A 12772-nucleotide genomic window follows, 5' to 3' on the forward strand; every position below is an offset into this window, starting at 1 on the left:
CGCGAATGTCCCAGAAAACACGTATGTGTCATTTGGACGCAATCAGCCGGATACGTTGCGACAGCAATGCAAGAGACGTGATATAATTTTCAAAAGCATATCGCCGTACTTTTACATGCCGGAGAGACAGTGAAATATATTATCCTGATTTATTATTTAACGTAAACAATATATATCAAGAAATAGAAATTAAATATTTTTCGCGAACTTAATCTTAAAATATAAGGTGCAGCAGATTTTAAAAGCTGTCAAATCGGTGAAAAGAGAAATGGCATAAGTCGGACTCGAGTTTCTCTGTCGAAATAAAACACCTTAATTGTTATATCGATTTCAGAAGAAATTAGTCGTAGACCCAAAAATTCGAGGATGTTCGTCTACGTGAAGTATGCGGAAAATGCCCGGCGCGTGCCGAAACTTTCCATCGTCTTTCCGGCATCCGATAAATATCTCGGGATAAAGTAAATCCGTTAATAATCTCGTGATTTAATACGCTTACGACAATTAAGTTGCGATAAGCTTGTTGCTTGTAAAATCCCGCGATGTCGTTGCGCGCAGGGCGCAAGCACAAGTAATGTCCTAATGAAATATTACGTTAAAAGGACAAGAACGGACGTTTGTGACAGCGACGAAAAAGTCGCAGAAACGCGTATAAACCATTTTATAATAGCGCGCGCGCATACAATTAGTCGCGGATCTCTAATTTACACGTTTACGCAATTCAACGCGCGATAATTAATTGCTTTAAATCCGTGATAATTTACGCCGCCACATTTTGGAGCAACGACCGTTCTACATGATTGAAAATGGGGAAAAAGGCGTCCGCTATTAAAATATACAAACAAATTGTTGGCCAATTTATATTCTTTTGTAATATATGAAACGATAAAATAGCACTTAAAAATTAAAAGAGAAACACGAAATGTGAAAAATATACAATTACACACATGTACGCCCGCGCGTGTTTAAAGTATATATATATGTATGTATGTATAATATATGTTTATATGTATATATGTATATAAATTACAGTTACATGGAAATATATTTTATTAAATACAAAATAAAGCACTTTCTTGACGATATTATATTACGTTAATTTAAATTAAATACATACAAAAGAACCATGATACTATAATTCCTTTGACCAAAAATTTGACTAAAAATTTGATGATTTAATTTCCTAAATTAATTAATATTATGTATTTTATGTGTATGTAATTACAGTATAATTATGGAAGAACAAATGCATTATACATGCATTTGTTCTTGCATTAATTCTTACAAATTACACCGTATCACATCAAATGGCCATTATGTCCATTTAACAATGTCATGTACGGTGATTTTGATAATGACCAAGATTCCAACATGTACTAATTATAAATAAAACTTCCCTTGTAAATGAAAGCGCGAGGGGGAAATCACGGAGAGAAGCAATTATTCGCAAATCACTGATACACAATTTTGCATCGAATCTCAATGCGCATTATGTTTCCCAAAAGGATTACGTACGTTCCGACAACGAATCCGAATTAATTAATCTGGCTAATTCGCGAGGTGCAATACGAGGCCAAATGGTGTCGAAACAGAAAGATTTATTTTCAGCGCGTATCGCGCGAGAACGGGAGGGCAATCACCATCGATGATAATTGAATTTTTATAATGATGGAAATTCTGTCGTTTCTCTCACTCGTCGAATGAGCGTTTATTTGCCGGCGCGTTTTACGTAATATGTCCCGAATGATCCGCGTTTTCGGCGAAGGATTCACCTATACTGTCTACTTTCTAAATTAAACGCCATCTCGGATATTATTTTTTGCAATACAACGAAAACAACATTTTTTTTTCTTTTCCTTTTTCTCTTTTTCATCGATTTTGCAACCACCACAGCCCGCATGCGTCTTCTTTAAATCACGATGTGGTCGGGTATTCGCGAAAAATGTTTGTATCTATCAACGTTTATCTATATGATTGATAAATTTCGATCCGGTGCAACGACACGAAGCACAATGCGGTAGTCCGACGATGATACGTATATGTAGAAAAAAAAAGAGAAAGATACGTAGCGGGGTGCCTCGGGACGCTACAGGAGCGAAAGAGGAATACGAGCCATCGAAAACGGACTATTGGTCCAGTGGCACAATTCGTGCGCTTTTTCTCACGGTTATATACATGTATGCGCAGCAAATCGAAATTCTATCTCTCGACGTTGCGTAGGGAGAGAGCAGAAACTGGTGGATCGGTAGAGAGTGCATGCGAACATCGTATTCGATGGCGATACCCGGCCTCGTGTGTACATAAACGTATATGCGTATGCGTGCGTGCGTGTGTCGGCGGATATGTACGTGTTGGCGCTGCAACTGAAACCAAATTCGACTGCAGAGAGGCTAAAGGGCTTTTTTATACGTTGCAATGCAAACCAACCGTATGCGCGGCGCGAAATAAACGACAGTGTGTGAGAGCTGCATTTCCTTTCCTCCCGCGCCACCAGTGCGGTGGTGCAAAGTACGCGGTACGCGGAGTCTCTTTGTCCCGCTACGGAGGGATCAGCGAATTTGTAACAATCGTTTGTTTCAACAAAGATAATGAACTGCGATGCGAGACGATCGATGATTTCTATTTTCTATTTTTCAGGAATTTATATATTTTTGTTAACGCTCTTTTCTCACGCGGCGTTCGCGTTTGGCGTTTGTTAATCATCGATTAGTAAACAAGACACTCTCGTTATTTTAGCGACATTTCATAATAATCTCTACGCCACGTTATCACTGCACCACGATATTTCACGATATTTGAAAATCGTGCAGCTGATAGCAAAAATAAGCTCAAAGTTAAAATGGTAAATTAGAGATCGCAAATACAATTTTTCTTCTAAACGATCTTTTCAGCGAGATGTATGCGGACGGGGATTCAAGAAGTGTGAAAAATGTACGGTATATATCTCACCGTGTGCCCGCGGTGAATACCAGGGTGCATAATTATCGGTCTACCCTCGCGACGGTGATTTTTACGCAGGGCACAAAATCTGACATACGACGAGATGTCGCATTTCCGCCTCGGACATTTTTCTATACGATATCGCCACACGATATTTCATTTTTAATCGCCGACAGTATACGACGTCGAATCGGGTCAATCGGCTTTTCTTTCTAGCGGCGTTTCACTCCGCGCCGTGACGTTCAATTTCCTTCGTGCAGTCGTTGTCGCTGTATTCAAAAGACGAGCACGTATGTACGTGTATACCACCGCGCGGCGACATGTATGGAAAGCTTCACGCGTGTACGCGGATACGATATTGACACGTCGGTCACCTGACGAAAAAAGAAAACTCAACCTGCCAAAAGTAAAGGTCTCCCGTGCGTGCAGCCAATCAACGTACAAACCATGCAATGTACATTTAATTTATATTTTATGTGATTTTATGCTTAATTATGGACTACAGCACAAAAAAGAAACGACAATCGATAATACATCGGTCGCCTCATAGAAAAATCCAATCGACCAAAAGTAAAGATCCCCCATACGCGCAGCCAACGATAATCAAGATATTTCTCAGTGCGACTAATGTGCGAAGATATTTTCGATTGGTTTAGTCGAAATTAACATGAAGAAGAACATTCAGTTCTTTATGTATTTTCAATTAATTTGTCTTACAGTTAGTTGCTTATAATTAACTCATAGATGTCATGCGAGGATGTTTCAAATTTTTTTCTTTCCTGCTTTATTCTTATACAAAAATAATAAAAGTAATTAATTAAATTACAGTTAGTAGTTTAAAATGTCATAATTCGTTTCACATTAACATTTTGATAAAACCATTAACTTATTTGCTATTAAAAAAAGAGATAATGTTATCTCAGAACAGCTTTAAAATTTTTTTTGTATCAATTAATAATTTCAATTGATACTTGCTTAAACACAGAGATGTAAAAACAATGCATAGGATTCGATGAGTATTATTTATTCAAATTGAAAACCTATGTTAGAAAATCTCGATGGAAATAATGAAGTTTCGTAACAGATGGAAATAATTCACCCATCACGAGTGATATTGTCCAAATCATTGCAGATATTATAAATTTTCAAAAAATAGTTAAAAATTCCAATCGGATGTGCTAGAGATGCTGTACCTATCGGACCACGTGAGACATCAGTCAATAATATTGAAATCAATTGCATAAGAATAGATGTTTATATTCCATAAAGAATGCAGATTCTTCAATCTTACTTCTTCGATCATATTCGGGGGAAAGCAAGTTAAGAGAGAGGATCTTTCTATAATATCAAAAATAACGACAACGACTATCGGTGGTAACCGTGCGCCGAGAGGTGCAGAGTGCGAGTGACAGCGTTCCCTATAAATTTGCAAGAGGAGACTTTCGTATTCGTCTCGTATGCTTATCTCGCGACGCGAGATGCCGACGAGTCGTGCTTCGTGCTCCGTGTTCCGTGTTCCGTACGCCTTATCTCGATCGCAAAAGATTCGACTAGAAGGGTTTGTACATACGGATGACGTGTGGGTGGCTCATATCGAACTATGCAAAGTTACGCCGTCACGTCGAGGAGAGGAGCAGACGAGAGGAGGACTTGGAGGAAAGAAAGAGAGCCGGAGAGAGGAAGCAACGTGCGAGTATCGGTTTGGTTTCCGATGCTTGTCGCGAAGAAAAGTCTACGAGACTCGAAATAACGATAAATCTTTGCGGTAAACCGCGGCGTTCGAAGCTAATTCGCTTCGAAATCGATAAACAAGAAATTGAACGTGACACGAATGGCAGATTATACGCTGCACGAATATATGCTTTTTGCCCTTTAATAAGATAATAGGGAGATATATGAGATCTCTCTCCCGCTACACTTTTAAGCTGCGGTTACAATGGAATCAAATCGATTTTATATACGCAGATTTGTGCTGATGCGATACAATGTCTTTGAGAGGTACTGATTTGCGAACCGATTTTGCAATTTATTATTATATATCTTTTTCTGAAAATACTCTCTTAAAATATTTATCTCTATAGTATATTTTAATCTTTTATCTGTTCTTAAACGATTCTTTAACTTACATAATTGCAAAATCGTCTAATGAGAATTTAATGTATTTGAGACAAAGGAGAAAAGCCGTGTTGTCGTTTCCTCACTCGTAATCCAAACATAGCCGTACTTAAACGATATTAAAGTCCTTTTGCTTGATAAAAGTCAAGCCAGCCTGAGCGGTGGACGTAGCAAACGGCAATTTCACGCGAGTGCATGAAAAAAAAACCTTCATCTTTCGATAAAACAACGCTCGTACTCTCTCGTCTCCCGTCTTAAAGAGATCGCACGCAGAGGATCAAAAAGTTACGAGATAGAAATTCCGGAACAAGTAGTCTCCGCCGGCTGTTTTATTTTGTATTAAAATCTCTTCGATTAATTTTCCCTTCAATGCCGTCAGTCCCTGTCCCTGAGAAAACAGAGCGAGAGCCATACTGAAGCTTCAACTTGAACTGTGTCCTCTGTTATTATTATTAATTGTTTCTTTTTCCTTTTTAGAGAACGACTGACAACCGTTATATCATAATTACGCTGCCACCTCGCCGGTGAGTAGAGACTCATTATTCTTATTACATAGCGATGCTACCTGCGCTCTCTCGTTATCATACTTCCGTCGAAAAGAAGATATTTCGTCGCGCGCATAAGCCATTCTCTCTTCCTCTGGTGTACATTGCTCTCTATATATTATGTACTAGTCTTTGTGCTAGACTTTTTATATACTCTTTATATATAAATCTGTTTATTAAAATCAGTTATTAGGGAGAGAAAGGGAGAAAAAGAAACGTGCACGTTTATCAGAACAACCAGAACCATGCCCATCAATGTGGCACGATTCTCTATGTCTCTTATATATTTTTATTCTCAATACTTACTTTTCCTTCCCTTCCTTCCATCACTTCCGTCGGCGTGGCTATCGTCGCGTTCTTGCGTGGTCTTGAGCACTTTCGAGATTCGTTAAATAGCAGTCAAGATGAAAAGTTCGCGATCTCGATACCGCGATTCCTAGTCCTTTCGGAAAGAAGATCTCAGTCACTGAAAAAATGAAACAAATCGTAAAGTAAGAACAGATACTCTATCTCGTGTATTAATATTAGTTAATAATTCATAATTTTTAACTCGTGAGATTCGAACAAATTCGATTTGTGCTAATTATTTATCTTGATCGAAGTTAAAAAAGAAAATCTGTACGCTAATCTGAAAAATCTGAAAAGATACATATAGATTTCTCTCTCTCTAAACATATTATAAATATAATACGGTTTAATATAATATAACATGATACAAATATAAAATATACAATATATATGATTTGTCACAAATCTTGCATTTTTATTCAAGTAAACAATTTGAACTCGACAGGGAACGTAAGCGTCAACAAGAAGAAATTCGAAAGTGGTCTCTTGTATAGATTTACGAGGAATTTATTGCTTCTCGCACAATCTCACGTACTGTTGTTACAATTCGAAACCAAAATGACTGTTTGCTAGGTCATTCTCTACGGTAGCCACAATCCGTCGAGTTAAATTAAAAGACATCGCTGTGAGATATTTTGGTAAGGCGTATAGGGTTTTGGAAAATAAACTGCACGCATAACAAATGCAGAAAAATTCACCCCATCAGGAAAGCTTCTTACATGCGAAGTTATTCCTGCAAAATGCAGAACAAGAATTAAAAACAGTAGCAGAGACAGAATCGCATAGTAAAGTAAACATTACACGTTATTCGCGATAAAATTATGTAAAAGTAATGTGTATTTGGGGATGGTTTTATCGCGCTAATTCTTGCGTTTCGGTTTATGTACGTCATTCATTGTTCCAGCGCAACAAAAATAACTTTAACGTCAATTTTGAGAAACAGGAGTATGTCGTCGGCGATTCGTAGTTAGTTATATATATCACAGTTGTTATACTTTTGAAATTAAACAAGTTTCCATTTATCTCTCTCTCTCTCTCTCTCTCTCTCTCTCTCTCTCTCTCTCTCTCTCTCTCTCTCTCTCTCTCTCTCTCTCTCTTAACGTATACACTGGGAGAAACGTAAGAAGTTTTAGTTTAAAATGCGAAATCCCGATACGCTACAGGCTTAAGCATAATTTATATGTACCATACGTCCTCGGAGGATTGAGCAGAAACACCGAGAAATACCCCCGAGCGAATCCACACCGGCAATAAGCAGCGGCGTCCCCGCGCCTGCAGGGGTAAGTGGATTTTGCCCCCCTATACCGCCCGGTTTTCTTCGTTCGCTTAGGTTCTTCGTTAGCGGTTTCGAGGGCGAAGTGCCGCGGAGTTAGCTAATTGGTCGAACGCCTCCGGCGGCTACTCCCTGAATTCACGATATATATAGCAAATCCTTCTGCGACCGCGCCCCCAACTACCCCGTATTTTCTCCTACCCTGACCCAATCCCGGCTCCATTTCGTATCTATATCTCGGTATCTCGAACGACGTTAGGAGAAAGAAGAGATGTAGGAGAGAAGTAGGAGAGCGTTACGACTGTATACTTTGCGCGGAGATTACGAAATCGCGTTTTCGGCGTACGCACGGCGAATCTACGGCGGTGGTCCGCGCCGGGAAAAGCCGCGCGGAAACGTTTTCGGGAGCTCGAGGTTTATCTTGAAAAGTTTTCGCCGGTCCTGTCCGAGGATAAGAACGCGAAATCCGAGATCTCCCATCGGTGACAATGAGAGGGAGACTCCACTCGATATCCCTACCGCGCGCCAATTTCACTCCTGATTATTGCCGCAAGATATCGCAAGAACTAAGTTGTCGCAGTAAATATCGGGACCATTTTCCGCTAATGTCGATAACAACATTCTTATAAATGTAAAGATCATTAACTTTATTTGTACATGCGCCAGTGCGCCGATCCATTTCTGTCAAAGAAACACACGGTGCATGCTGGAATACGAAGAAACTTACATATTTGAAATATAACATAAATATAAGAGAAACATATAAGAAAAAAAATGATACAATTTATTTTATCTCTTTATATTACGATCAAGTGTAACCTGTGCTAAAAACACCAAAGAAGAATTTTTTAAAAATGTGATTCAAATTGATCGCGACCTTATCTTTCAATATTACAATCAAATGTAACCTGCGCTAAAAAATCAAAGGAGAGATTTAATAGAAACGCGATTCAAAAAGACTGGCGTTTATCGCGACCTTCTAACTTTCGATGTTAAGCATCCGAAGGTATAATCGAACCTTGAAACTCCATTAACCAACGTGAAGTCCATTAAAAATTTTTTTAAGGAATTTTTTTCTCATCGATTTGTTACCCCCTTGAATACGTAATACGCCGGGAATATTACATAACTTTGTTATTAAGTCTCCTAACTTTTTCACTACCGGCGAAATTAACATAAAACTCCCCGGAAAAAATCTACAACTGCGCGAGAAAACGCGCGATTAATGATGCATACTGCGTTCGCAATCGGAAGCCGAGAGAGCCGCCAAATATCCTTTTTCATAAAGCACGATCGCGCGCGCGCGGGTATCCATCGGGTTATCAACGGCGTTTCCCACGGGGAAGGATTTACGAGGCGGCGCGCGTAATTTTCGTTCGCGCCGCTTTTTCGTCACGGCTCGTCGTTTCTCATTCGCGCGCGCCGCGCGTAGAGTATATCGCGATTTAGCGCGTACGCCGGGTAATAAATACGCTCGTAAATACGGCAAGTATGCGCGAAGACACGCGGCCCGGCGCAGCGCGACGCGTATTTATCGCCGCAAGAATATCGATCCGCGCTTTTCGCGCGCGCGAAAACGGCGCGGCGTTATTATCGCCGACGTACGTCGGACGGCATGTCGGATTGGGATTTTCCCGAACGGGGGAGCAGCCGCGTTTTCGTTTTAATCGAAATGCGATGCACGCATTCGTGTAATTTCGTAATCACCTCGCGCGCAACGGTGCGGCGAGAGGGCGGCGGGCGAGAGAGAGAGAGAGAGAGAGAGAGAGAGGGCGGCGAGAGGGGTGGGACAACGGATTGAATTGAAAAACACGGCTACCCGGTTCGATCTGACGGATTAAAAAAAAAACCTGGCGCGCGTGTGAAGTCTCGCCGTCGCGAAAATGATGCGATAAACGATCCGCCGCGCGCCGCGGAGCACCGGCGTTAACGCGTTTAAACGTTTTTAACGATAATCTGCATAACGCGCGACGAGCGCGATACGCGCGCGCGTCAGACGCGAAAGTTCAAAAGCTCGCGAAAAGGTGGGAGGGGAGGAGGTAAAGTGGACGCGGTATAACGCGCCGCGTATAATTACCGCGAATTGATTGCCGCGCGGGAATAACCGGGGCCGTTTATAAATTCAATGCGAATATTCATCGCGCGTTTATATCGCGAACGGCGAGATCGCAGCCGCCAATTAGTCGGATGCACCGACTTCTGTATTAGTTCTTTGTACGACCGTGGAGCGGAATCGCGGCTCGTCGGCCGGTGAATCGAAACGCGGCTCAATTCTCCCTGCTGCGCCAGGTCGAATTTTTGTGTACGTCCGCGCGATTTTCGCGAGCGAAAGGACGGGTCCTGCTTCGATCGTTTGTCCTCTACCGTTGTGACCACGAATGAATTAAAACGTAATTAAGTACCGTAACACTCGTTATTTTATATTGAAATACACACGCGACAAAGTACACGGTATATAAAATTATACATATAAAATTCTTTTATCCTGAACAATTTTTATTTTTAAGTACATCGATATTACCATCATATTTGGTTTCTTTTTCCTGACAAATAACGAGTCGATAATAGATCGCAATGCATTTTGTAAGATTTGTTACAAGAACAATAGAGAACTGACGGAAACTCACTTTCCAGCGTAGTCCTTTTGCCTTTTGTCATGCTTGTCAATGAATATATCAGCTACTTTATCTTTATGCCTTCACAAAAAAATATCTTTCTCCCATTGTGAGATGTGAGCTGCTTATGCACTCGTTCACACTATTCAAATTCTCTAGAAATTATGTTCTGGGTACGTATTATGGGACTTTCCGGAATAGATGCCGATCGGAATTGTTTAGTTTATATTTCTTAGATTTTTATTATGTTTTCTATTAGGCAAAACAAAATATAATTCCAATCGAAATCCATTCCTAAAAGTTCCACAATATGTGCCCTGAAGAACAACAAAAGAGTGTTTACGTTTTTAAACATTTAAAAATTTTCTTATTTATCGCAATATTTAAAAATAATGTTTTATTAGAAAGAACGAAATATTTTTAAAACTATAATGAAAGTTAATATAAAGATGTCGTAAGTTGACGGAAGCACTTCAACGGCCACAACGACTCGATCCATGATAACATTTTGTACATCATCTGCCGATGACAATACATATAAGAAGTGTTGGTATATGATATATTACCGATTGTAGATAAAATAGAATGATTAAAATAAGATTTTTCATCATACGAATAATATAAAAATATTATATCATGATTATTTAAACAAGTCTAAGATATAAAAATGACGGAATTTGTGTATAATAAATAAAATGAAGGGAAGAAGAGTGAATTAGTTTCTCAACGTCGCGGCAGAGGACGCTGTAGTCTTTTCCTGCACTCAAATACGCTTATACGAAAGGGATAACGTTAGGCAAAGACAGAAAAACCATATTATTGAATCCATTTTTTATGTAGTTACTAAATTTTGTATATAGATCCTTTTATAAATTTTTTATACACTACTAGACTGTGTTGAGAATATAGTTAAAGATTGAGGATAATTTACGATTTTTATATACGGCGCTTCATTTTCACGCTTCTTCACTTTCAAATTATTTGCTTGTCCGCTCCAAACCCCTAGCCCTTTCAACAACCGCCTTTCAAGCGAAAGGATCAGTTACGCGAAAAGCGTAATAATGCGTGATCGAACAAAGCGCCGGAGCCTGACACGAAACGCGGCGCATGACCACGCGGTGGCACTCCGATAACACGCTCGAATAATAAGGATAGCGCCCGTAGAGGATACAGGGTTGGATACGCACGCGTGAGCCCGTGCGTTCGGGGTCCGTCTTCCGTTTCCAGTCCGGTCACTATGATGCGCGATGTGGAACCGAGTCGAGGCACTGTAGGTAGAAACACGCGGACAGCTCTATCGCGCTAAAAATTTTTTGTATACGGTGCCTGTAACCTCGCGACTGCTAATTAAATCGCACCTAAGCCACAATTTGACCTGCGCTTTTACAATTACGCGATATTTCAGCACCCACGAAATTTTTTTTTTTTTTTTTTAAGCTGAAACATGCTGAATCCATTGACCATTCTCGTGTATAATAGCGAAAATTATATAAACATTAAATAACGTCATAAGTTTCATTTTACTTTTCTTCTTAAGTTATTTTGCGCAAATACCCACACAAGCTAGACCTGTACAAGAACAGCTAGCGCAATTTTTCAACAATTGTACACCATTTGTAATCGACTGTTACACTTTCAGCTCAATTTTACTTTTAATTCTTCTTCACTTCTTTAATACCTCTTCCTCTTAATGAGTACGCGACTATTTCTGAGAAAGAAAAATGATGAATATCCTTAAACGAGTTGACTCTATAACTCGTAAACAATTGTCAGATTTTCGACTAAGCGGTTTTTACTTTTACGTAAAGTTTCGGTCTTACGATTACATAAATTATCACCGAATGAAAAAAAAAATTATCCTTAACGGGTTAATTTCGCGGCGTTCCGCGTCCTGCGAACGCTCACTCTATTTACCGCGCGCGCACTTTCTTTCCGCGCCACGTACTCCGTCGTCGGCATCGCGCTACTTCTCGGACATGAGCCCCCTTTCGCGAGATTCCTATTCCTTCTTTCAGCGAAGAAATCGAACGATCACGGCATTTTTGCGGTCAAGACGGATCTTTAGTACAGTCGCATTGTCTCCGCAACTTTCTCCCGTTGCGTATAAAACTTGCGCCGCCATGTCACGTGGTATAATAGCGCAACTATATCTGTACTCCATGGACCTTTACGACGATAAGATTTATCTGAGTGGTTCAACACTCACGTCAATCACGGTATCTTTATTGATTAGGAAAGAAAACACTTCTCGGGAAAACATTTTTTGTATATAATTATCGATATATAAAATATGTCCCTATATGTTTTCTTTCTGTCATGAATAATCTCCGCTTGGTATATATAAGAAAAATAATAAGAATAATAATTGCAAAATAATTAAAAAAATTACTTTTACATTGTTCTTTCATAAAAAGTAAAATTGCAATTGATCATACAATATTCTATACATAATTCTATTTTATATATGATATATAGATGTAATAAAATATATAAAATATCATTATATATAATCATATGTAATCAAATTTTATATATTATTATATTTATATATGATTATATGAGTAATTTTATCTCATTTCCTCAAAATTCACTTTTTTGAAAAAAAAAAAACTGCAAATATTATCCTTTCAATTATCTTTAAATTCTCTCTTTCTATTATTCATTCTTGTCTGCACAAACAGAGGTTGTACAAAAGAAAGTAAACATATATATGTATGAAGATATTTTATATATAATTACATATAAATATTTTATTATGTTAATATTTCCTATATATATATGTATATTGTAAGTTTATTTCATGAGAGATGCTTCTAAGTTTGAAATTTCTGCAATCTGAAATTTTATGGACCGATCCAATAACTTATCAATAAATGAAAATTGAACGTTTGTGAGCGATAGAAGTTTTTTAAAAACGATAAAGGATAATAACAGACAGA

General features: G+C 38.9%; 1 protein-coding gene across 2 annotated transcripts in view; it reads left to right on the forward strand.

Annotated features, from left to right (window-relative positions):
* Nucleotides 1–12772, forward strand: part of LOC143896784 (synaptogenesis protein syg-1) — a 143526-nt gene that overhangs the window by 120538 nt on the left and 10216 nt on the right. For both annotated transcript variants that reach the window (XM_077404805.1, XM_077404806.1), the window contains one exon: nucleotides 5530–5576. The gene's annotated coding sequence lies outside the window, so the exon portion shown is untranslated. The remainder of the gene's footprint in view (nucleotides 1–5529; nucleotides 5577–12772) is intronic.

This window comes from Temnothorax americanus, unplaced genomic scaffold (genome assembly GCF_048541705.1).
Source record: "Temnothorax americanus isolate GAGA-0224 unplaced genomic scaffold, ASM4854170v1 Scaffold2, whole genome shotgun sequence".
NCBI classification, from domain to species: Eukaryota; Metazoa; Arthropoda; class Insecta; order Hymenoptera; family Formicidae; genus Temnothorax; species Temnothorax americanus.